The sequence below is a fragment of the Hyaena hyaena genome, unplaced genomic scaffold (genome assembly GCF_003009895.1).
Source record: "Hyaena hyaena isolate Hyena2069 unplaced genomic scaffold, ASM300989v1 scaffold_36, whole genome shotgun sequence".
NCBI lineage: Eukaryota > Metazoa > Chordata > Mammalia > Carnivora > Hyaenidae > Hyaena > Hyaena hyaena.
In genome coordinates, this window is record NW_024080668.1 from 577,153 (window position 1) to 603,327 (window position 26,175).

General features: G+C 37.5%; 1 protein-coding gene across 1 annotated transcript in view; it reads left to right on the forward strand.

Annotated features, from left to right (window-relative positions):
• The window catches only part of DDX10 (DEAD-box helicase 10), a 294,804-nt gene that overhangs the window by 131,051 nt on the left and 137,578 nt on the right, over positions 1 to 26,175 (forward strand). The window lies entirely within an intron of this gene.

Sequence of the window (26,175 nt, forward strand, 5' to 3'; positions counted from 1 at the left end):
AGGAACCCTCATAATGCCTCCTTTTTGAACTTTCTCTGAAATTACCCCCATCTCTCAGGATTTATTTTATTTTATTTAAAAAAATTTTTTAACGTTTCATTTATTTCTGAGAGAGAGAGAGACACAGCGTGAGCAGGGGAGGGTCAGAGAGAGGATAGATACAGAATCTGAAGCAGACTCCAGGCTCTGAGCTGGCAGTCAGCACAGAGCCTGACGCAGGGCTCAAACCCATGAACTGTGAGATCATGACCTGAGCCGAAGTCAGACGCTTAACCGACTGAGCCACCCAGGCGCCCCAGGATTTATTAAAAAATTTTTTTTAATGTTTATTCATTTTTGAGACAGAGAGAGACAGAGTATGAGTGGGGAAGGGGCAGAGGGAGAGGGAGACACAGAATCTGAAGTAGGCTCCAGGCTCTGAGCTGACAGCAGAGTCTGATGCTGGGCTTGAACTCACAGACTGTGAGATCATGATCTGAGCTGAAGTCGGATGCTTAACCGACTGAGCCACCCAGGTGCCTCAGGATTTATTTTAAAAAAGGAGACAAGTTAAAAAGTTACCACCTTCTATCATGACCTGGCATATATCCTGTAGTGAAATTTAAATGATATTTTGTGATGTAACTATTTGTGTAATATCTTCTCTCAAAAGAAAAAATATGTTGGACATATTCATATTACCTTAGAGATACTTGTTAAAAAGCAAGCAGGGGCGTCTGGGAGGCTTAGTCGGTTAAGCGTCCGACTTTCGCTTAGGTCATGATCTCGCGGTTCGTGGGTTCGAGCCCCGCGTCGGGCTCTGTGCTGACTGCCAGCTCAGTCTAGAGCCTGTTTCAGAGTCTGTCACTCCCTCTCTCTCTGACCCTCCCCTGCTCACGCTGTCTCTCTCTCTCCCCTAGAAATAAATAAAACATTAAAAAAAAAAGCAAGCAGGCAAGGGTGGGGTGTGTTTTTTTTTGTTTTAATTTTTTATTTTTTCTAGGGGAGAGAGAGAGAGACAGCGTGAGCAGGGGAGGGTCAGAGAGAGAGGGAGTGACAGACTCTGAAACAGGCTCCAGTCTCTGAGCTAGCTGTCAGCACAGAGCCCGATGCGGGGCTCAAACCCACAAACCGTGGGATTATGACCTGAGCCTAGGTCAGATGCCTAATTGACTGAGCCACCCAGGCATCCCGGGTGGGGTGTGTTTTTCAGTGAGTAGGAAAGAATCATCAGAAGACATAGAATGGCTCTTTTTTGTGCCTAGTTACAGTTTCTCATTAATTTCCCACCAGTTTTCCATTGTCTGTATACCCTGGAAATGACAAGCAATCCTACTGAATTTGTTAGGACAAAGAGAGCAAAGGACAGTTCTAAAAAGGGAAATCTAAGGAAGGGAAATTAATTATAAATATGAAGAGGGAGCTGAGTAATAGGACTGACCATTTTTGCTGCATATTTGCTAAACTCTTTTTATATATATTTGATCTATATGTATGTTGAAGATCTTCATGTTTTTTGTTAATATTCACTTGTCTTAAAATTTTTCATACTGGTCCCTGTTACATGTAAGCTTGTTACTATGTTCCTGTTTTTCTTCTAGGAAAATTGTCACTTTGCATTAATGGCCTTTAGCCAAACTGCTCATTAATTTCCCTGTTGCAAAAGGTTTTCTCTAATACACTAGATACTGTTTGTGGAATGGACAACAAAATCAATAAATAAGACATTAAAAATTCAGTTATTTCTCAGGTTTGTTAAACAAATCATATACACTGATACTGGGCCTTTGAAATAGTCTTACTTTTTACCATGTAGAGCATCATATCTTGCTGTGTTTGATACAAGTAGCCAGTTAATTAGCTACCTTTGTTGATAATAGATTTTTGTCTTTTTTTTTTTTTTTTTAAATGTTTTATTTATTTCTAGGAGAGAGAGAGAGAGACAGCGTGAGCAGGGGAGGGTCAGAGAGAGAGGGAGTCACAGACCGAAACAGGCTCCAGGCTCTGAGCTGGCAGTCAGCAAAGAGCCCGACGCGGGGCTAGAACCCACGAACCAAGAGATCATGACCTAAGCGAAAGTCGGACGCTTAACCGACTAAGCCACCCAGGCGCCCCAGTACTTCATAGTCTTTAAAAAGCAAACTTACTGAATCTTCCTTTCTATAGCACTTGAAGGAGAATGTTAGTACTTCATAGATTAAAAAAAAAAATTTTTTTTAATTTATTTCTAGGAGAGAGAGAGAGAGAGAGACAGCGTGAGCAGGGGAGGGTCAGAGAGAGAGGGAGTCACAGACTGAAACAGGCTCCAGGCTCTGAGCTGGCAGTCAGCACAGAGCCCGATGCGGGGCTTGAACCCACGAACCATGAGATCATGACCTAAGCGAAAGTCGGACGCTTAACCGACTAAGCCACCCAGGCGCCCCAGTACTTCATAGATGTTTGATGAAATAGACATGTCAGCTTGTTACTTGCACTGATTTATAAGTACATGTATGTTGTAATAGTCAACACTGTATATTTGTTGTTTTTAGATATTACTACACTTTATCTACTTGTATGTGTTCTTCCGTTACTGTTGACCAAATGGACTGAAGCATGTGTGAAAAGATATAAAAATGAAGATTTCTGAAATTGTAATAAAAAGACAGTCATAAAAAAATGCCATGAACAAATATTTGCTGTTTATGAACAGCTTTCCCAAGTGGTCCCTAAAATGGTATAAAATTAATGACATGTTTTTAGAAACAAGCAGCCATGTTCTTCTTTATTAATACTGAAAATACTTGAGTATTTATTTTCATTTGGAAAAATTCTTGTAGAATAAATTCCTAGATATGAAATTACAAATCAAAGGGTCTAAATTTAATACTTGGATAGAAGCTATAAATTGTGCTGTTTCATATTTCTGTTCATAATTCATGTCCCGCGTTTTTCTCCTATCACAGCATCTTTTCAAATATTTCATTGTTAGCAGTTTCGTAGGAGGGAAGTGATGTCTCTTTGAAGGTTTCATTTACATTTCTCACGTTGGGAGTCGGCCAGTTGCATGGCTTCTTCTGAGAACTGTCCAGATCTTTTGCCCTATTGGGCTATTGATACTTTTCCTTACTCTTTATATTAGCTGCTTTATACAGGGAAAAATTGGACCTTTGCTTCTTATCTGATGGATTGCAAGTAGTTGTCTGTTTTTGTTCTCGGCTTGTTTTTTGTTCTGTAGGTTGCCTTGTGCTTTATTGACTTTGGATCACGTTAAAAATTTTTTAGGCAGTTGCATTTGCCACTTTGGTCTTTCATTACTTCTAAGTTTCATGTCAAAGGTGAAAAAAGCCTTCTCTACTCTAAAGTTATAAAAAGAGCTCTCCCGGGGTCTATTTCATTGCTTTTGTGGCTTAATCTCGTGCATGTAAGTTTTTGATACATTTGGAATTCATTCTTTTGTATAGTGTGAAGCGTGGAAAACATAAAAACAAGTTTTATTAAATAGCTACCCAGTTGTTCCAACACTTTGAATTGAAGTGTGTCTTACACAGTGATGTCATGTGCCACCTTTAATGCTAATACAAATATTTATATAGTTAGAGTCTATTTTTGGACTTTCTGCTTTCTCATATTTCATTATAGTATGATTAAAAAGTTCATAGAGCTATCATCACTTACTCTTTTGCAGAGTTTTCTAAAATTCTGACCTTAAACCATTTTTTAATTTAAACCATTTATAAAAATACTATTTTATTTAAGTAATCTCTACATCCATGGTACTCGAACTCCCATCCCTGAGATCAAGAGTCTCATGCTCTTCCCACCGAGTCAGCCAGGCGCTTCCTGACTTAAGTCATTTTAATGTTTATTTTGACTTGGTGATTTCTGCTGGTGTAAATTTGGGTTTTGAATTGTATTCTGGGATTTTAAAATTCTCTCACACCTCTACCCTCTTTCTTTCACCCAGAGCTTAGAGCCTGACTTGAACTAATCTTCCTTATAGTCTTGTAGAGCCATTTGGCATGTTTTTTCTCTGGTCCTTCTTTCACGGAGGGTACAGCCCTTTGAGAGTTTCATAGACAATTAATTGTTCCAATTTCCTGCATCTCTTCTGCCCATGTATGCACATAACTCCATCCTACGGCATGGATGGTATATCTATAGGTTGATAGCACAGCTCAGAATTACCCAATTTTCTTTCCCTTTTCTGACTCTGAGGTTTATTTCTTGCTAAATTAGCAATATATCTAATTATTATAAAGCTGTTTGGTTATATTTTATCAGTATTTCTACATATTTGTGGTTCCACCATATTGCCAGAACTGGAATTTTGTAGACCATACACTTTTAAAACCATCTTTCCTACCTTGGCAGTGAATGAATAGTGATCTATATATTTTTTTATGCCTACATAATAGGTAGAAAGGTTGAACGCCTGTTAGGTGGTACTTTGTTATTCATACTTATCTTTGGGCTACATGTATGGACAAGCCAGGGTTTATAAAAAACTATACTTAGATGTTGTCAACGTTTCTTTTTTTTATGTTTTTATTTATTTCTGAGAGAGACAGAGAGAGAGAGAGAGAGAGAGAGAGAGAGATACCATGTGAACAGGGAAGGGTCAGAGAGAGAGGGAGACATAGAATCTGAAACTGGCTCCAGGCTCTGAGCTGGCTGTCAGCACAGAGCCTGATACGGGGTACGAACCCATGAACCGTGAGATCTTGACCTGAGCCGAAGCCTGATGAATCAACTGACTGAGCCACCCAGGCACTCCTGTTTGTCAGTGTTTCTAAATTAACAGTAGATCCAGATTATTTTCTCTATTTTTTTTAAGTTTATTTACTTATTTTGAGAGAGAGAGAGAACATAAGCAGAGGAGGGCAAAGGGAAGGAGAGACAGACTCCCAAGCAGGCTCTTCACCATCAGTGTAGCTCAAGCTCGAGCCATGAGATCATGACCTGTGCTGAGATCAAGAGTCGGATGCTTAACCAACTGTGCCACGAGGAGCCCTTATTTTCTCTGTTTTCTAAACTACTCCTCATGAGTGTTCGTAGAGGCTTAGTTTCCAAGTTTGTAACTGTTTTATTTGGGGCCAGGCTTGTGGTAGGTGACTTTTGGCTCAGGGGACCTGACCCTGAGAATGAGGCCAGGTCTGCAGTAGTGGGTGGGAGAGAGTAGCAGGTCACTGCTTAGGTGGTCCGTACTGGAGGGTACTCTCAGTAGGATGGTAGAGTGAAGGAGGGACCAGGGTGCAAGGGCACATCTGTGATCAGAATTGGTTGAGATTTTTGAGGTTAGTAGACGACATGAGTGAAGGCAGAGCCTGTGGGCACACTCCTCTCCTCTTATATGTGTGGCACGTTGTGCTTTGTTCAGTGCCGTGCTAGTGGTGACAGATAGGATAGGAGCCTTTGACTCGGGTAGGCAGTTTGCTAAGCACTTCACTTACATTTCGTAATTAATCCTTAAAATAGCCCTATTAAAAATATATTACCTTTTTCATAGATGAAGAAAGGGAAGATGGGGAGGTTCAGAAACCTTGAGCTCGTCAAGGTGCAGCTAGGATTTGGACATAGTAATAAGTAGTTCCAGAACTTGGGCACTTAATCTCCATTGTGCTGACTCATTCATGAAGCAAGTCTTTTGAGTCATTTTTCTTCGTTTTGTTAGCTTGTTAGACTTAATTATAGCAAATTACTGTCCCTTTAATACACTCATGAAAATGCTGCCTGACTGGGTCTAGTTTGGGTACCACAGTAAATTTATATAATTAAGTCTTGGTGTAAGTCTTCTAGAGTTACCTCCTAACCCCTCCCACCCCCTGTCCATATGTATTAATAGTAACAATTTTTAAAAACCAATCTCTGAACAGATCCCTTCTTTTTAGCCCCATGCTTTCTTTATTATATCTTGAGGTTATTTTTTATGTGGGTGATTCTTTTTAATACAACACTTATCAAAACAGAACATACTGGGTATTAATAATGGAACACATACATGGTTACTTTTCATGCTTTGCCAGCCCTACTAGATTTAGGAGGCAAAATCTTCTGATTTGACATTAGGAAGTTATGTGATTAATCATTAGATGAATTTATAGGAGTTGCCCTTAATATGATTCTTTGAGGTAATTTAGAATAAAATAGTAGACAAGGTAAGCTGGATGGAAGCCTACCATTGTTTTTGGATGAACTCGATTTTTTAAATGACTGAATGCTGTTAATGATCCCAAAAGCTTCCTGGGGATAAACATTTAATGTTTAGGATGTTCAGAAGATTTGTATGTCCTCCTGTAAAATGTGCTTAATTGCTCTCATGGTTGTAAAATTGAGACCATCAATCAAATTGTTCTGTAAATGATGAGATTTTTTTTGGCCTAGTTAACTATTTCTTTTACTTACTCACTTGAATTTGAATGATAGTAAATTATTGACTTGTCTTTTTCTCTGTCAGCATTAAGATAAGGTCAAAAGGTATAAGCTTGTTACATTTCACTTGAAAATTTACAAAATTTAATTTTATTTGTTTGCTTAGAGACAGATTGGGTTTAAAATGAAACAACAGCATGGTTGGACAATTAATTAAATTCCAATGTATTTAGAATTTTGGAATTTAATATTTGTCTTTATAGTTTCTTTTTTCTTTTTTAAGTTTATTTTATTTATTTTTAAATGTTTAATTTTTTAAGAGAGACAGAATGCAATTGGGGGAGGCAGAGAGAGAAGGAGACAGAGAATCTGAAGCAGGCTCCAGGCACTGAGCTGTCAGCACAGAGCCTTGTGCAGGGCTTGAACCCATGAATGTGAGATCATGACCTGAGCTGAAGTGGATGCTCAGTGAGCCACCCAGGCACCCCAAAGATTATTTATTTTGAGAAAGAGGAAGCGAAAGAGAGAGACTGAGATTGAATTCCGAGCAGGCTCTGTACTGCCAGACGAGAACCAGACGGGCGGCTCAGTGCTACAGACCATGAGATCATGACGTGAGCCAAAATCAGGAGTTGGATGCTTAACCAAGTGAGCCACCCAGGCACCCCAGTATTTGTCTTTAAAATAACTTTTTAATGTATTTCTACCTTTGAAGTTCTTTGTTAATTAGGGATCTGTCCCTCAATACTATAATTTACATGTGTACTTTAGATCATTTCACACAAGTTTAATAAAATCTAGTCTATTACTCTTTCTCTTCTAGACATTTGGCAAGAATCCTCTTTCCCTGAAAGTTTCTTCAAGAAGTACAGAATAATGTATATATCAGAAAAGTTACATTTCTCTGGCTACTTACGTGGGATAGACATGGAATAAGAAATGGTAGTTTTGTCTTTGTGCTGTAAATGCAACATGGTCTTGTCTAATTTTTTATTTTTTTATATAAACATTGTTATTTGAGGACTAATCTAGAAGCTAAAGCTTGCTTTTCTTTGAATATCAGTCCCTGGTTGTAAACATGTCTTTTTTTCATTTTTAATTAAGAAATTTGTGAAATGTTGATTTTTGTTTGGATCCTAAATCAAAAAGGACTGTTTTATCCTTAAAACATTATAAGCCCCAGGTGTAGGGAATTCACTCTCAGCTCGAGCAATTTTGAATGACAAATCATCATAACCATGGTCTGTATGTATCCTGTGTGCATCATAAATTACTATATTACTATAAACACAGTCAAAGTGTAAAATGCTTTGTAAAAATACTAATATAGATTAGAGATTTTCTGATCCATAAAATGTTGAAATTTTTCCAGAGTAAAAAAATACTTAATAAATTTTTAAATCCCTTTAAAAGAGGGGCGCCTGGGTGGCTTAGTCGGTTAAGCGTCTGACTTTCGCTTAGGTCATGATCTCGCGGTTCGTGGGTTCGAGCCCCGCATCGGGCTCTGTGCTGACTGCCGGCTCAGAGCCTGGAGCCTGTTTCAGTCTGTGACTCCCTCTCTCTCTGACCCTCCCCTGCTCGCGCTGTCTCTCTCTCTCTCTCTCCTAGAAATAAATAAAACATAAAAAAAAAAAAATTTAAATCCCTTTAAAAGAAAACATCGGTTTCTGGGGTATGTTTGTGGTTAAGTCAGTTAAGCATCTGCCTTTGGCTCAGGTCATGATCTCATAGTTTATAAATTCAAGCCCCCCCGTTGATGTGCTGACAGCACAGAGCCCGCTTTGGATTCTCTGTCCCTTCTTTTCTCTTCCCCTGCCCCTCTCTCTCAAAAATAAATAAAAATTTTTAAAATCATTTTCAAAGAAAAATGATTTGGCTAGTAAATTATAAGTTAATCATTAGGAAAAAAATTGTGAGATCACAGACGTTTGTTGAATGAATAAGTGGAACCAACTAAAATTACTAAATGTCTACAATTTACTGTGTTTGGTGCCCTTGATTTAATAATCTGGTGAATTATAAATTCAGATAAACTGAGAATTATAGTACAGTCTCTGGGGCCATAGAAAAGAGCACCTGAACCAGCCTGGAGTAATGAGGAAGCAAAGGGCCTCAGGTAAGACCTTAAGTGACATTAGAGCTTCTCTAGAAGAAGTAGGAATTTTGTTCTTTATTTAACATTTTTCTTGGCAAGTAAAACCTTATTTTATTACAACCAGTGATTGTTGCTAATCGTTTGCTCTTCACCTGAAAATTTGGGAAATAAGGAAATACATAATAAAGAAAGGTGCATATCTGCTACAGTCCTCTCATATACTTTGATAAAACTATTCTTGCCCTTTGGTTTGTGTATCTCTGGCTTTTTCTGTTTTAGTATGTGCACACACACACACAATCTTTTCCCCCCAACACATTAAAGTTACATAGCACATAATCATTATGTTCTGATTTATAGCCTTTGTAAAAATGGAAACAATGTTGGGAAAATTTTCCTGGTCAGTAAGTGCACTTGTGTAATGCCATAATTTAATAGCTAAATTTGTTTTTTTTTGTGTGTGAATTGGTATCTAACACATTTTATTCATGTCCCCCTTACTCCAGTGCTTTTGGATGCCTTCTTATTTTTCTCTAATAAATGCAATGACATGAGAATATTTATAATCCTTGATTATTTTCTGGGAAACGTAAAAATTGGTGTTAGGTATTTCTATCTAGCATGTACAGAAGTCACCCTTTACGTACGTACATTCCATTTCTAATAACACTAACTGCAGTTCTGGACTTTCACCATTTGGTAGTTGGGGATGACGAAGAGAATTCCTTGAAAGAGTAGCCTATACTTACTGTTTTCACTGCTTCACCCTCTGTTTCATCTTGTACCTTTTCCGCTCAGATTTGTATCCCTGCCACTCTGTTGAAACCTCTCTTCCTCAGGTAAGGAACAATTCCAATTTTGGCAAATTCAGGAATCAACTCTCAGGACTCCATGTTAATCAAAATCTTAGCAACATTTTCTCTTTGGAAAGTGTTCCTTTTTGGAATGTCTTCTTCACTTGGCTTCTGACATACCCCACTTGCCTCGTTTTGCTCTTAACTGATTGTTCTTTCTGGTTTTCTTTGCTGGTTTCTTCTTTTTCCATCTTTAAATGAGAGAGTGCCCCAGAGCTGTGCCTTAAACTAGTTTCTGTCAACATATGTTCCCCTGGCAAACCTAGACATTGGATTTGTTGGTGAATCCACATACCTGTCCTGAACCCCTTCTGCTTCCCTTAAACTCCTTTTAACTAGCTTGGATACTTAACACCAGTTACCCAGCTCAGAAGCCTGGGAGTTATCCCTGAAGCCTCTTTTACCTCCTTTTACCTCCTCTTTCTACTCTTGGGGTGAATCTTGTTACTCTTTTTTATTTTTCTAATTGGTTTCTTGTTTTTTCCCTTGCTCCTATACAATGTAGTATCCTCACAGCAGGAGAAGAAAACCCCAAATTATGCCGTGTTTCTTGCTTAAAACTTGTATTCCTTCTCATATTCAGGGGAAAGTCAAGCCATAGTGTGTTCTACAAGACCTTACATAATTCTGAATCTTCTTTCCTGTGTCTCTGACTTCCTCTCCTACCACTTTCCACATTGCTCATTCTTGTCTAGTCACTCCCCCCCCCCCCCCCCCCCCCCCCCACTTGGAAACAACAATCCCATTTCCATTTGTAGGCTTTTGGTGCTTATTCTTTCTTCTACCTGGAATTCTTACCTAGATCATTGATGACTGCTTTCATATCATTTTACATCTCTGCTCTGGTATCCCCTCTTCAGAGAGACTCTATCTAACTATTTAAAATTTCTCACTAGGAGCATACTTTATACGCTGTATGTTAGCCAATTTGACAATAAATTTTATATATATATATGATTTATATATATATATGTATTTATTTATATAAATACATATATATCTAAAAGGCATAGGGGTGCCTGGGTGGCTCATTCGCCTAAGCGTCTGACTTCAGCTCAGGTCATGATCTCACGGTCCGTGAGTTCGAGCCCACGTCAGGCTCTGTGCTGACAGCTCAGCGCCTGGAGCCTGCTCCTGATTCTGTGTCTCCCTCTCTCTCTCTCTGCCCTCATGTTTGATCTCTCTCTGTCTCAAAAATGAATAGAAACACTAAAAAAATTTTTTAAAGGCATAAATTCTTAAAAAAAAAAATTCTCCATTTCACCAGTCACTTCCTACATCATTACATGCCTTTTTTCATAGCATTTAAAGCTCCTTGACATACTGTGTGTGTGTGTGTGTGTGTGTGTGTGTGTGTGTGTTTCTCTATTGGAACATAACTTCTGTTTATCCTAAGAGTGTGTGTGTGTGTGTGTGTGTGTATGTGTTTCACTACTGGATTGCAACTTCTGTTTATCCCAAGTGCCTAGGATGGGACATGGAGTATAGCAGATACCCAGTGTTTGTTGAATAAATGACTGAGCCTCCTTTATTCTATTTTATCCCTCCTAATCCCACAAGGAATTAGAAGTAGCTTAAGTAGTATTTAGAAATACTTCTAATTGTAATAAAATAGAAAACATCAGGCATGCAAAATATAGATAGAATAGAAATGACTGGTGGGAAATTTAGTAGGCAGGTCATGTAGCATTTTATATGGTTCTTAAATATGGATCAGGAATTTGGCTCTGAGTTCTTAACTGCCAAAATGAAAAGAATACTTTTTCCATAGGGAGCAGACATTCTTCTCCAGAGAAGCACAGCTTTTCTTTGCATTTCAACAACTGTCCTATGAGACATAAAATGCATTTTCTATGGAAATATTTAATACCAATCCTTAAAGGAAACTGATGATGCAATGCCAGCATGAAGTTAAGGGAAAGCAGCTGTCTGGAAACTGACTGGTGAGATGCACACCAGTGTACCTCTTGTGAATGTTTCCTCTCTGTCTCTCTACCCTCTAATATACATGCCTCTCTGAGGAAAAGTAGAGCCAGTTTTAACATGATTATCAATGTACGAGTATTTTCTAACAGCAGCGAGAGAGAGTTGATTCATTATTCCTAAAATGGGCAGCTCGTTCCAAAGCAAGTTGAAAATTAGCCAGATCTCATGATTTTAGTCAGGTGAGGCTTTTTGTAGGTGCTCAAATAAATAGCTGGTAATAGTAGTTTTGATCAGATCATTCTGTGATAGTTTGTGGCCTTTTAAAGGAAGTTTTGACATCCATAATTTTGGATTCAGAACTAATAAGGCTAATTATGGTGAGTTTCATAATATTGTAACCCTGGAAATCTGATGCACTAGTGGAAAATTAATTTATTTTAATAGAGAAAATTCTTTATCAGTTCAATCTGTTTACATGTTATGATTGAAGCTGAATATGTTCAGAATTAGTTTGATGTAAATCTTGTATTAAGATCATTATGTTGTTTAATGCTTCATTTATTAACTACTTGACCAAATCCTTCAAATAAATACATGGCTTAAATAATTGAAGTATTTGGGGCTTAAATAATTGAAGTATTTGGAAAAGAAACAGTGCAGAATATGTTGTAAATAGTATTGGCGAGTGAAAATATCCTGACTTGGAAATGACCAAACTGAGTCCCAAAGATTCATTTCATGTTCCAGTATAATCTCTTCTTGTGGACTTACCCTCCTTGTCTTAAATCTCAGACATTCTTTAGCTGTAATGGAGAAAGTATTAGGGAGATGGATGGCAGTTATTATCTATCTTCTCAGTGGCTGGCTAAGAAATTCTCAAAGTTTTCTGTTTTGGTTTAATCATTTGGGTTTTCTCATTTAGAGTTGATAGTTTGGTAAGGTGTCTATTAGGGGAAAAGTGGTTTGGAAGTATGGTGCAAAGTTTTTTTTTGCAACAAGTCACTAATTGTGAGAGAAATTTGTTTTCAAAGCGCTTTCCCTCTCCATTGTTCCTTCCTTTCTGGTGATTTTTGTTTTCAGATATCTCCTTTCATTAGCTTGACTGTCTTAACTCTGCATAGCTCTCCTTTCATCCTGCTTTGTTCTTAAATACTGTCTCTTTGGTCCCGTGGTCTTCCCTGAATCTTGTCACAGACCTCCTAGTAGCTTTCTGATTTTTCCCCCAACTTTGTTTTAGCTCTCTGTGTAATTACTAATTGTCTTTTTCATAGAGTGACAGAAGTTCAGAGCCGACTTCTGTCCCTTCAAGCTGGATAATTGGTTAACTTAATTGACTGTTTCATCACCTGTAGGATGTAAGCAATACCTCAGAAGGGTAGTTGGGAATAGTAAATGATACATGATCATCTAGCATGGTGTCCAGCACTTGGCGTCACTAATTAACTACTTACCATTCCATAAACGTGTCAGAAAAAGTTTAGTAACCTTTTGATATGCCATGTAAACCTGTCTGGATTGCCACATGTCATGCATTGGAGCCTAGGACAGATTTCACAATGACGTGGGTTAAGGAATGAGCTTTGTTGAGAAAGGGATATTCTTTGGGGAAAAGCCAGAATCAGCAAGAAGTAAGGCCTGAGTTTTCCGTGTCATTATTCCACATAGAGGGGTGCTCGGGTTTTAGCAGTTTGCTTACTATTAGATTAGCATAGGCTTTTCTTCCAGTGAAACTTTGCTGTCCTCTGTTATTCTCATTATAGAAGTGGTAGGCCAGCCTTATCAGTGAGCAGTTACCCAAACTGCTTGAGAACCAGGTGGTATAGTTGTGGGTGTGTGCGGTCATCTGAGAAATGTGTCGGTCTGGCCCGTGGAGAACTTGGGTCCAGGGAAGTGGGATCTGCCTTGTGAAGGGAGGAAGCCACGACGCTGTCAGAGCTGAGTGTGGTTGTAGCCTGTCATGCTGGGAGAAGGGGATTGTGGAGTGATTTCAGCCCCTTGATGAGGCACCCAGAGTGACTCTGGACATCATTTTCAGATAGTCTGCTGCTTGCATCATACTTTATTATTGCCCAGGGTCTGTTTATCCATTTTCTCAACAAATTAGTATCAAATTGAAGGTGCAATATTATGTTTTCTTTTTTTTCTGTGCTGTTTAAGCAAAGAAAAAAACAGCAAACAGCAAAGTTGATGTCACAACAACTAACTGAAGAAGAATGCATTTCAGAGTCTTTGAGTCAGTGTTGCTCTCGATGAAAACTGTCCTGATTTGCTTAGCTCAGCTTCACAGATAATTATTGATGTGTTCAGGCACAGTATGGGCACTAAACTCTAGAAATTAAAAGGTGAGACAAAGTCCATATCCTCAGGGAATTGAGTGTCTAAGGGGGTAAAATAGAAGTGGAAGAAATTACCTAACAAGCATAAGAAATACCATAAGATACATCACCAAAAGGCCGAGGGTAGAAAGTAAGAAAAGTTTCTTAAGAGATGGCCAGTATCAAATCTGAACTCAGTTTTCCCTTCTAGGGGAGAATTTCAAGCATATTCATAGCTCCTGCATTTTCTAGTCTGTGCATGAGACCATAGGAAGGAGAGTGATTTTAAAAAAGTGTTGAGTAGCTAGGTAGAGTTTGGAGACAAGCAAAGGCTTCATTTTAATTCTTTGGGAGTTGTCATTTACAGGTAGTTTTTAAGTAAGTTATAATTCCAAATATTACATTTTTAAAAAAATATTTATTTATTTTGAGAGAGAGAGAACGAACACAAGTGGAGACAGGCAGAGAGAGGGAGAGAGAATCCTAAGCAGGCTCCACATGCCAGCACAGCCCGATGTGGGCTCAGTCTCGTGAACTGAGAGATCATGACCTGAGCTGAAACAAAGAGTTGGACACTTATCTGACTGAGCCACGCAACCACCCCTCCAAATAATATATTTTAGTGTTACAAATTTCCTAACAAAACGGCCGGGACTTATTCTAAGATGTGAGAAAAATTAACGAGCAGTCACCTGTCAATTGCTTCTAATGGCTGTCAGAATTTGTTATTAATGTTAAATGCCAAAGAGGGCAGATGGAATCATATTAATGACTGCATACTCAGTATGCAGTTTGCCAGGAAATAAAAGGACAGCATAGAGTACTGAGGGATAGAATACTTTTTCCTACATGCTATGTTTTTGAGAGAGAAGAATATTAGAGGTCAGGTTTTGTAGTCCTGTCTATGGTTCTTCTATGGAAGCAGAAAAGGACACTTTAAAATGCCTTCCTTGAAGGATTCTTTTCGTTTTAAGGAAAACATTGGGCCTCCATCAGTTCTTGATTTCAATTTAATGGAGTCTTGGTATTGTTTAGGAAAATTGTGATTGTTGGAGGAAATTGTAGTCTCTGAGGTGTTTCTAAGATCCTGTCGTTGTATGTGGGCTCAAGGTAGAAGCACAAGCTGGCTTTGCCCGGGAGCTTAAGAGTTCTAGCCCTAACTTTGCTGGCACTGGCTGCATGATCTTGAAATCTTCTCATCCTGTGTGTGTGTGCTCGTGCTGTTTGTTTCTCTGAGTGATCTTGGATGACCCTTTCATCCTTCCACATTCTGTACTTGATAATGGCAGTATCTTTTATCACCATTATATGGCCTTGCAGACCACCATTTTATAAACGGTGCATTTTTAAAGAATATCTCATTTTAAATAATTAGACATCATCCAAGTACGTTTTGACGAAACATGGTATGGTAGGCTGGCCTTTGACTTTTCATTTGTTTTTTTTTTTTTTTTTGCTTAGCTAACACTCACAATAGAAGGCAGATCTTGGGGATTTAACTATACACATAGTTGTGCATATGGCTTGCTCTGGGCATGGTAGTGATACTTGTTATTTCTCCTTTAGTTAAAATACATCTCATGCATATCTTGTGATTTATTAATGTCATTCAATTTAGAAAAATGGCAGACACCAGAACCATGTATAACCAGTAGCAGTGATTGCTTTGTCTGGGGGGCTGAGAGGTCAGTATTAGCATCTCATACTGTCTTAGAGCAGTGTGTCAAAAATGGCTAACTTGGTCAGGCACAAAGCCAATTTGAGTTTAGTGTATATCTTAGTTCTGTTACTGCAGTTCTTTTTGAAGGGTTTAAATCATACAGAGATTCTGTTGCTATAATTTAGAGTATAGATGCATGAGCGTGTTTGCGTGTAATTTTTTAAATTGGTGCTTCACTGAATAAGCAGTATTCTATGGCCTGTGTTTGTTAGACTTTCATGATGAATGAATTTTCAGAAGCTGTGCTTTAGATTACACAAACCAGGCTGCCAAGTAATTTGTTAATATTGTAGGTGCTGGAGCCAACTATAAAATTCTGTTAAACCTGGAACTAAATGTTGTTGAATATTGTTTTGATGCTATTTCATTTTATTCACACAAATTCTGAGTAAATTAGTTCCTGGTACATTCTTGTTGGGTCTCTGCTATCACTTGGAAGGAAGGTGGAAGAGGTGTAAATGGCAAAGTATAGTTGTCATGTTGCCATCTATAAAAGTTGCCTTATAAAAGCATAAATGCTGCACTGGGTCTTTTTATTTAGTTCATTGCCACAGTTACTGCATCCTTTAACCGTATTATCTGAATGGCCATGTGACACAAGATAGCTTTTCCTTTTCATACTACTGGTTTTTGTTTTGTTTTGTATGCCTGTAATACTTCTAAGTTCTAGAAGAATTTCAAAAGTTGTAGGAGACAACAAAAATTGATGTAGCCAATATGGGCACAAGTTAGAAATGAAATTTGTACTGTCATTTTTTGAAGTCTAAAAAGAGAGGGAAAAAGTATGTATCTGGCCCCATTCTCTAAATTGCTTCAGCTGCCTGCTTCCTAATATAGAAATATTTATTAAAAGTGGCAGGTTAAAAATTGGATTCCTAAGGCAAAATATGACTGGTTCCATAATTTTGTTAAAGAATAGGAAGCACCTGAGATTTCACATTTATGGTGGCTTTTTTCTAAATTTACTTGTTTCTTGTGGTGTTGGAGGAGGGGAGAGGTATGATGTGGAACAGATAATACATATTTCCTGGCTAGCAAAACAGAATAGGAAACAGCTTGGACAATTTCAGTAAACTAAAGAAAATTTCTTCATGTAGCAAATGAGAAATAAAAAATTATTCTTTATGTGTTCCAGTAGTATAAATGTGTTCAGAAAGGTAAAAAGGAAGCATTTAAGGTAGCCAGTAAACCAAGGACAGTAATGCATCTGCCTGGCCATGAAGCTCGGGGATGAGGCTTCAAGTTAGGAAATAAGCAAAATAAAATACGGCTTGGGTGGAAAAATGAAATTGAAATCTTATTTAGACTATTTGGAAGAAATGAAAGATTTAAAAAATTATTAGACTGAAATGCTATGAAAAGGCTTTTTAAAGTAACGGAAAAATTTGTTGATTTAGACAAATTGTTGAGGAAGACAAATATATTGAAGGGAAAAAAACGCTGATGTTTGAGGGTTTGGTGAGGGAACTTGTATTTGAAGAATAGGAGAAGGAATAGAGGAAAATAGCAACTGTATGGGGATATGTTTGAACATTATTTTTCTGAAAGCATTTAGTAGTTAAGGTGGCAGGTACATACCCTTCTGAGAGTTTATTAGGTGAAGAGATTCTTCTGGAAAGTATCCCAGGTTAAGCATGTGAATTCAGGAAGTAGGAATCCAGAAGGAGGAATGTGTTAATCAAAAAAATATTGTGTAGAATGATTGTGCCTTCTGTCCTCCAGAAGTAGGAGGGAGGTCCAGACAAAGCTGAGATTGTACATATCTGTGTGGATTTTGATCTGGTGGGAAAAAAAGAAAGAGAAATACTCGTCATTTATCCTGTTTAAGTTGACCAGTTAGGATGATTCTTTAAAAGAATCATGACTATTTCGTATTAAATATTTGGTCATGTTGCTTAATGTATTGTAGTGTTCATTAACTGTTTTTATCACTTTATACATTCTAATTGCAGTTCATAGACTTCAAAGAAAATAAGTAGAGCCTGGTATTATTGACTATACATAATAGAGACTTTGACTTATGATTTGCTTCTTGATGTAATCTGAAGGGCTAATCTGACTTTGAAATATGAAGAACTTCAACAGGATATGTGGGCTCTCATTTGTATGATTTTATGTTTGAAAGAAACATGCATTATCTATAAAATATTTAAAAATTGGGAAGATTTCTAGAATGGGTGTTTAAGCTATCCTCTGTAGATACGAAGTGTCAGTGTCAAGTAATGACACAAGTATCATGCACAAATTCTGTAACAGCTGTGACTCTCATCAGAAAGGAAGTCGGATTGGGGCCTTGTAATTTGAAGTTGCATATTTGGTATTTAAAATTGATATTTGGATGAGAAAACATTTTTTTCTAAACCAATACAAACACTGCATCAGAAAGTAGAATATGAAAAAATCTTTATTAATGGACCATGAATTGGAAAGCTAAAAAAAGGTGTAAAGTTTCTAAGAATAGCAGTTTTCAGACATTCTTTGAAAGTTGATAGAAATGTAAAAGGCACATATTGAGTCAAATTATGATGCTATAGCCTAAGACAGTTTGAGCAAAAATCAACTAAGCATTGTAGAGTATGAACAACAAAGTCAAGCACCCTTTGATTTAAATTGTGCAACCTTGAGCAAATTGCCAAATTTGTCAAAGCTTTGGTTTTATAATTTAAAAAATTCTCAGGGACATATTTGACTCAGAGTTGTTATGAGCAGTAAATGAAGTAATGCTTTATTCCACTGAGAATTTTTTCCACTAATTCTTTGTTCAAGAAATACTTACTGAATGCTTCCAGTGTGCCAGCCTCTCGCTGATGCTCTGGGGATATGAATTGTAACACACACTATCTTACAGTCCATTAGGAAAAGCACATCAGGAACCAAATGGTGACTCTGGCTTTACCATAACAGGGCAAGGGCGCTGGCAAAGTTCGGAAACAGGCTGCTGCAATGATCACCCGCAGAGTAGTGTAACTGAGGCTCGGGTAGAGGCGGCGCTGGCTTTCCTCATTCTCTCCAACTCCTCTGTTCCTGATTTTAGTGGTGTGACTACATTTATGCACATTACCAAGGTTTATTGTAGCTTGCCTTCCATTAAACTTTAAACACTGACGTTGGTAAATGTGGACATTTTGAAGACGAAAACTCCTATAAGATTGATGAGGCCATTTTGTAAGATTATTTTCATAGTTGATAATTGATAAGCACTCTGTTTCATTCATTTTAGTTGATCTCTACTTGTTCCCTTCCCAATCCTTGCATTGCTCGCCTCGGCCCTGCGCTCTAGCCGCTGTGGAATTCTGGGACTACTGCTTTGACTTAAGGTTACATTTGTGGAAGAGCCCTGAAAAGAGAGACAGGTTCTGTAACAGCATTTAAAATTTTTTTTAAATCTTTTATTTATTTCTGAGAGAGAGAGAGAGCGTGAGCAAGGGAGGGTCAGAGAGAGAGGGAGATACAAAATCTGAAGCAGGCTCTAGGCTCTGAGCTAGCTGTCAGCACAGAGCTTGACACAGAGCTCAAACCCACGAACTGTGAGATCATAACCTGAGCGAAGTTGGACACTTAACTGACTGAGCCACCCAGGCGCCCCCGTAACAACATTTTAAACCAAAGTCTAATTATAGTCTAGATGGCTCTTTATTGTTAACGGTAGTAAAATACATATAAAATGTACCACTTTAAGTGTAGAGTGCAGCACATTCCCGCAGTTGTGCAGCCAATCTCCAAACCTCTTCTTGCAAAACTGAAACTCTCCACCCTTTAGATGGCTCTTAATTTTAAGACTAGAGTTTGTGCAATGATTTCACAAATATACCTTTTCTACTCACTGGTGGTGGTGTTTTTATTTTTTCCCCAAGCGTTATTGAGGAATAATTGATAAATAAAATTGTATGTATATACAATATGATTGTGTATGCGTGCACAATTACCAAAATCAAGAGATAATCGATGCATCCATCACCTCACAGTTAACTTTGCACGTGTGTGATGAGGCTGTTTAAGATCCGTTCTCTGCAAATTTCAAGTATACAATGCAGTATTTTAATTATAGTCACCATGCTATACATTAGATCCTCAATTTATTCATCTTTTTAAAAATTTTTTAAATGTTTTATTTATTTCTGAGAGAGAGAGACAGCGTGAGCAGGGGAGGGTCAGAGAGAGAGGGAAACACAGAATCAGAAGCAGACTCCAGGCTCTGAGCCGTCAGCACAGAGCCCGACGTGGGGCTCGAACCCACGAACCATGACTTGAGTCGAAGTCAGATGCTCAACCGCCTGAGCCACCCAGGTGCCCCATCAATTTATTCTTCTTATAACTGCTGGTACATCTCAGTTTCTCCCTCTTCCCAGTCCCTGGGAACAACTGTTCTATTTTTTGTGACATCAGTCCCTGTTTCCCCTTTTTCTTGTCTATAAATATTCCACATATAAGTGATACCATTCAATATCTGTCTGACTTATTTCAGTTAACATAATGCCCTCCAGATTCATCCATATTGTCACTAATGGCAGGATTTCCTTCTTTCTTGTGGTTGAATACTACTCCATTGTATATGTCTACCATGTTTTCTATTAATCCATTTATTCTTTGACAGACACTTAACGATTGTTTTCACGTCTTGGCTATTATTAGTCCTGCAGCAAAAGACATGGGAGTGCACATAGCTCTTTTAGAACTGGTTTTGTTTCCTTTGGCTGTATACCCAGGAGTGAGTGATATTGTTGCATTATATGGTAGTTTCAAGTTTTAATTTTTTGAGGAACTTCCATTCTCTTTGCCACTGTGGCTTATAACCAGTTTACATTTCCACTAACTGTGTATGAGGGGTCTTTTTTCCTCTGCATCCTTGCCAACATCTGTTACTTCCTGTCTTTTTGATGATAGCTATCCTCATAAGTGTGAAGTGCTATCTCATTGTGGTTTTGATTTCATTTCCCTGATGATCAAAATTCCCAGAAAAGAACATAGGGGGGAAAAAAAGCTCCTTGGCATTAGTCTTGGCAGTGATCTTTTGGATAAAATGCTATAAGCACAGGCAACAAGAGCTGAAATAAGAAAGGGGACTGTATCAAACTGAAAAGCCTCTGTACAGCAAAGGAAACAAAAAGGCAGCCTATGGAATGGGAGAATATATTTACAAACCATATATCAGATAAAGGGTTTCTGAAGTGTATATATAAGGAACTCCTACAACCTCAAAAGCAAAACAAACCAACAAATAATCCAATTAAAAAATGGACTAGAATAGACTTTTTTCCAAAGAAGACATATAAATAAATGGCCAATAGGTCCATGAAAAGGTGTACAACGTCACTAATCATCAAGGGAGTTTATTTTCTAAGAAAATATTTTGTAGATGGATTTCAAATAAAATGTCAATACAGCCTTAATTTATACTATAAAATTAGAATGTCTGAAATCTCATAGCTCAGTAAATTTAAGATGGTGAAGGAATTAAGCTTGCATAAGCAGATGTTTTTTCATTTTGTTTTGCTTTTTAAATCATGAGTTCTACTAAGGTATGATTACTTTTGGACTCTTGAGGTAACAGTAAATGCTATGAAATGCCCATACTTTTAATGTGAGGGCTTAGGTTAAAATGGGTAATTTGTAAGGTCTTCACCAGGGTTGAGAGTTCTTTATTTTGTAGGTTTCCTTCACTCTTGGATAAAATTGTTATTATAAACCATTAATTATTCTGTGTTGCATATGGGAGCTACTTTAAGGAAACCTAAATATCTGAATTCCTTAGAGTATTTTTTGATTTAATTCTGACTTTAATCTCCTTAAGGTTTTTGTTTTTGTTTTTTTGCAGTGATACTTAAAAATTTTTTTAAGTGTTTATTTTTGAGACAGAGAGAGACAGTGAGACAGAGTGTGAACGGGAAAGGGGCAGAGAGAGAGGAAGACACAGAATCTGAAGCAGGTTCCAGGCTCTGAGCCATCAGCACAGTGCCTGATGCAGGAGTCGAACTCAGGAACCATGAGATCATGATCTGAGCTGAGGTCAGATGCTTAACCGACTGATCCACCCAGGCATCCTGCAATGATACTTTTATTTTACCTCTAGGATGTATAGTAGTAATGCTTATATTACTTTTTTTTCCCCCCACTGATTATATTTTGAATCTTGTAGCCATTGTTGAAACTAACATGATCCTTCCGGAACCATTGCTTTTTGCAACTGTTCTTGTTCTTTTATCTTCCAAGTTATTTGTGACAGCCTCCTACAGCTATCACAGGACCTTGAAAATAACTTGATGCTTTATCAGTTTTGTATTTTATGATATTTTCCTTTTTGCTTTTTATTCTGAAGTCTAGCAAACATGTCACAAAGGAAGTGCAAATGGAAATGAAAATTGCCTTTTGATGTTTTACATCTTGTCAGGAAATCTTTCATTAAACTCATTGGTTTAAAATTTACAAATTTCATTCTTGTACCAATAATACAAAGTCTTATAGTCAAAATACAACTTTTGCCTAACAATAAGCATACTTGATATTTCTCATGATTTAATAGAAGTGTAAAGTGTTAATGAGCAGCAGTTCTCCTCTTATCCAAGAGCCAGTGTTGAAATTTTAGGAAAAGTAAAATCTCAATTTTAAGGAGTTAAACTCATTTTTGAAAAGTCTCATAGTGGAAAACTATTGGGAAGTGTGGTACAAAAAAATCCAGAAAATTTTCTTATTTTAAAAAATTGGTTACATAAAAATTAAAAATACATGTTTAGCAACAAAACAAAACAAAGCCCAAACCACAAAATATACCCTTATGATAAAAGTCTAAACATAAATGATGCAGTGGGAGAAAATATTGACACATTTTTAACAAATGAAAAGATCTCACAAATAAGTAAAATGCCAGGAATTCATTAAAAATACTGTTAAAGATTATACATGGTGCACAGGAAAAAAATTGCCTTTGGAAAGATGTTCTGCTATGCGTAACACAAGACAAATGCAAAATTAAAAATTCCCTGAGATAGTATTTTTCACCTAATTGGCAAATGTAAAGCCTAATATCTACTTTTTGAAAATAGATGTAGAGATTCAGTTACTCTCAATTTTTGGTGGGACTGTTGAATTTGGTTGAACTTGAGTAGGGGTATTTGGAAATATTGAGTTAAACTTTAAGTGCACATACACTTTGAATGCTTTAACTTTGAGAGATTTATCCTGAGTAAGTAAATGCACATGCGAATAGCTCATTAGTACCTTGGTGTTCTTCATGTATACTTGAATATGGGTAGAATGTCTCTGGAAAGGATACGAAAAAGGTATTAACACTTTTTTTGCGTCTTGGGAGGTAAACACTGTGGCTGCAGAAGATATGAATGGAAACTTCTGAACATGATTAAGACATGAATTTATAAGACATGAATATCCTTTATGAAATAAATGAGCATATATTACCTGCTAAAGTTAATGTTTGAAAGAAAGGACACTGAACTAAGTTAAGCTAAGCCACATGTGAGATACACCATCACTGGATACCCAGAAGGTATTTGTTAATGCCACATAGTGTTTAGGTGTTTGCCACTCATTTTAGACATATGTCCCGAAGTTTGGTTTTCTAACTGACCTTTTTTCTATTTTGTCAGTTTTTGGTATTTTCACTTTATGACTTAATTCATTTCTGGGACCAGGCTTTTTTTTTTTTTTGTATTTAAAAATTTTTCAAACATAAAAGCTAAAGAAAGTGCATTTTTGCTTTATGACTTTTTTTCCTCATTTCTGGGACCAGGCTTTTTTTCTATTTTGTTATAAAATATTTCAAACATAAAGAAAAGCTGAAGAAAGTGCACTTTGGACAAAAAATATTCACTAATATTCTACAACAAAATTCTTACCATATGCCTTTTATCATCTCCATCTATTTATCACCTTTTTAAATTTAATGCATTTCAGAGTAAGTTGCCAACAGCATTACCCTTTCTACCATATATACTTCAGTTGGCCTGGAATTCATTTAGGTTCATTCCAGAACTCTTTTTTTCAGGTAGAAATTTATGTGCAACAAAATGCACCAATCTTAATTGTAACATTTGAATTTTGACAATTGGATACACCTGTATAACTCAAATTCCTATCAAGATCTAGAGTATTACCATCACCCCCAGAAGGTTGGCTTCCATTGCTCCTCAGCATTTTTTTTAGTGGTGATAACTTACTCCTGTGTGTTATTTTTACGTCGTAATGATCCTCTGAGTTTGCACTATTTGATCAGCATGCTCTCTGATGTCGGAACATTAGCAAACCCAAGGTCCTCAAGAATTGACCTAACTCAAAAACCAAGAAGATCAAGTAGGAGTAGCAGTCACCACCCCTGGCAGCTGTGTAGGTGGTGTTCTTTGATGATTGTCTGTGGGGAAAGGCGGGGAGGTAGGAGTCTGGCCGGGCAGAAGAAAGGGGGTCTTATTAATGCCTTGTGTTCACAAGGTATCCTGCAGGTGCAACTTACCTCAGTTGACAAGCTTCCTAGCACCCTGGTCTCTTTTAATTTAAAAGTTTTAATGCCACCCAACTTACTTAATTGTGCTCCAAAGTGAGAAAATTGGGATTGCATTATTTCCCAAGAAGAATAATAGTCGTGGATCTTGGAGCACAGTAGTGGGGAGAAGGTTGTGAGGGATGGGGAGCGCAGTTTAGGGCCCTGTGCAGCCAGGTGGCAACATTCATGCACTTGGGGCTGGTGAGGGTTTGGGGGGAGCAGATGGGATATTCCATGGGAAGAAGAAATCTGAAACAAACTGAATTTCTTTTCATAAAAATCTTGTGAGGTGCAGGTATAGGGATTGTAACATTACTGATATCTCTCTGATGTAATAAAAATTAGTTATTTCATAGGAGATGAATCTTTTCATAAACATTTTATAGATTTAAAATGTTAGTATGTTCTTTTTTTTAAAATGTTTACTTGAGAGAGAGTGCGTGAGCAGGGGAGGGGCAGAGAGAGAGGGAGACACAGAATCTGAAGCAGGCTCCAGGCTCTGAGCTGTCAGCATGGAGCCCAGCGCGGGGCTCAAACTCACAAACCATGAGATCATGACCTGAGCCGAAGTTGGATGCTTAACCCAATGAGCCACCCAGGCGCCCCCCAAGTCTTAGTATGTGCTTAACTTTGAATTGATTCATGATCTGAGAAATAAATGTAATGAGATGGTTTGTTTTAAGAACCAGGACTACAAAAGCAGTGTTAGTAATACCCACATAACAGAACCATTGATATGAAAGCAACCAATGCTGACAATTACCGTATTGCAGATACATTAGCTGATTTTCATAATCCTAAACACATAATGTGTCAATAACTTGATACAAACCTCTCTTTTAGTAAATTTGTTGTTTTTGATTTCATGGTACTTTATTTTTAAGCATTTTTGTATTCATTATCAATAATATATACTTTTTTAAGTGAATTGTTTTTTCTGTGTTTATTGATTACCATAATATAGCAGTTATAACTAATGTACATCTTCTCAAAGCTTCTGATAACTCTTGTTTCCTAGCTCATTCCCTGCTTATGTCTTTTTTCTTGGGTGGTTACCTATAACACAGAGTTAAAAAACCAATCACTTAGGAAGTTCCAAGTCTGTGATTTTTGCAAATTAAACCTCTGTGCAATTGGCATGATCTTTTTAGGTAGCTTGAAATCAATTTATAATAGTGGTATTTGAGGTTTATTGAATACTTACATTTTGTATGTTTTACATTTATTATTAAACTCTCCCAGCCAACCCTATGAGATAGAGGTCCCATTGAGGATAAATTTATAGCTAGAGCACAAAAGTTAAGTAACTTGCTCTTACATAGCTCATAAGTGGTAGTAGAGCTTGAATTCAGCTTCATTTTCTTAACTGTTGCACCAGAGACTTTATTCTGTCGACTCACCTTGTGGAGCCTGCCTTAGATTAGTTTACCAGCCACCGCCAGTGGTATTCCTGGCTCTACTGTGAGGAACGTAGTGCAAATCCCTCTCAGTGGTGAGTTTCTTATTGTCCCTTTCTGATCTGTGCAGGCTGTGGTGTGACCTCCACAGCTCCCCATTTCAGATGGCTCACTTCGCAGTCACTCAGCATAAGTAAGCAGTGGCTTCGCATGTTTACTACCCTGCTCTGGTGGTTTTAGGACATTAGGTGGGTTCTAATTAGGGTGTCCTGTTGAAGTATTCTGATTCCATCTCACTTTTGGACACAGCTTAGTTATCACAGGCTATTCTCGCGTTCGTATAGTAAATTTGGGTAATGGGAGGAAGAATGTGGAATTGCAGATGATGTATTGCAGTAATTTTGCTTTCCAGGTAAACAGTTTCCTACTTTGGAAATTTAAGTTTGCATCTGGAATTAGAGCTATTTTAAAAAATGTGTTCTGTGTTTCAGCTGGAAGAGAGCTTTATTTATCATGGATGCCCATTTCCCACATTATCACGAGTTTCTGCTGCTTCAGCATTATCAGGATAGCATGGTTTTAGTATTGGAAGGAATTTTAAAGGTGGCTTATGTCTAACATTTATCTTGTTTACACATAAGCCCCTATAGCATTGGGGGTATCATCAGTTAAAAAGTCTAATAACTTTATTTCTGGACAGTATTTTTGGTGCTTATTAGCTAGTGAGCAGGAAATACATTCAGTTTTGGAAAGTGTGTTGCCAGAGCTAAATTGCTAAAATAAAGCAGCCATTTAATTAATCATCCGGGTTTTTTTTTTTTGTTTTTAAAAAAAAATTTTTTTTAAACATTTATTTATTTTTGAGACAGAGACAAAGCATGAGCTAGGGAGGGGCAGAGAGAGAGGGAGACACAGAATGTGAAACAGATTCCAGGCTCTGAGCTGTCAGCACAGACCTTGATGTGTGGCTTGAACCCACGGACCGCATGATCATGACCTGAGCCGAAGTCGGACGCTTAACCAACTGAGTCACCCAGGCACCCCATT